Source organism: Parus major, chromosome 4 (assembly GCF_001522545.3).
Source record: "Parus major isolate Abel chromosome 4, Parus_major1.1, whole genome shotgun sequence".
NCBI lineage: Eukaryota > Metazoa > Chordata > Aves > Passeriformes > Paridae > Parus > Parus major.
Genome location: NC_031771.1, coordinates 67,901,226 through 67,902,059, shown reverse-complemented (window position 1 = coordinate 67,902,059; position 834 = coordinate 67,901,226). Strand labels below are relative to the sequence as shown.

General features: G+C 25.3%; 1 protein-coding gene across 1 annotated transcript in view; it reads right to left on the bottom strand.

Annotated features, from left to right (window-relative positions):
- Window positions 1-834, bottom strand: part of SFXN5 (sideroflexin 5) — a 139,183-nt gene that overhangs the window by 76,967 nt on the left and 61,382 nt on the right. The window lies entirely within an intron of this gene.

Sequence of the window (834 nt, the reverse complement as noted above, 5' to 3'; positions counted from 1 at the left end):
GGAGGAGGGAGAATTCTCTCAATTCCAGCTCCCAAACATTCCCAAAATTCCCAGGAAGGAGGAGAAAACCCCTCAGCTGGGTTAATTAATAATAATCTGATATTTAATATAACTAATATTTAATATAAAATAATCTGTCTTTATGAATAGATAAATAACCTCAATAATAGATAAATAATCTCAAATAGGGGCTGGGTTAATTAATAATAACCTGATATTTAATATAAAATAACCTCAATAGCAGATAAATAATCTCAAATGGGGGTAAGGTTAATTAATAATAACCTGATAAATAATATAAAATAACCTCAATAGTAGATAAATAAATGAGGGCTGAGTTAATTCATCAATAAACTGATATTTAATATAAAATAATCTGTCTATAGGAATAAATAAATAACCTCAATAATAGATAAATAATCTCAAATAGGGGCTGGGTTAATTAATAATAACCTTATATTTAATATATAATAACCTCAATATTAGATAAATAGCCTCAAACAGGGGCTGTGTTAATTAATAATAATCTGATATTTAATATAACTGATATTTAATATAAAATAATCTGTCTTTAGGAATAGATAAATAACCTCAATAGTAGATAAATAACCTCAAATAGGGGCTGGGTTAATTAATAATAATCTGATATTTAATATAAAATAACCTCAATAGCAGATAAAGAACCTCAAACAGGGGTTGGGTTAATTAATAATAACTTGATATTTAATATAAAATAATCAGTCTATAGGAATAAATAAATAACCTCAATAGTAGATAAATAACCTCACATGGGGGTAAGGTTAATTAATAATTACTTGATAGATAATAGATAAA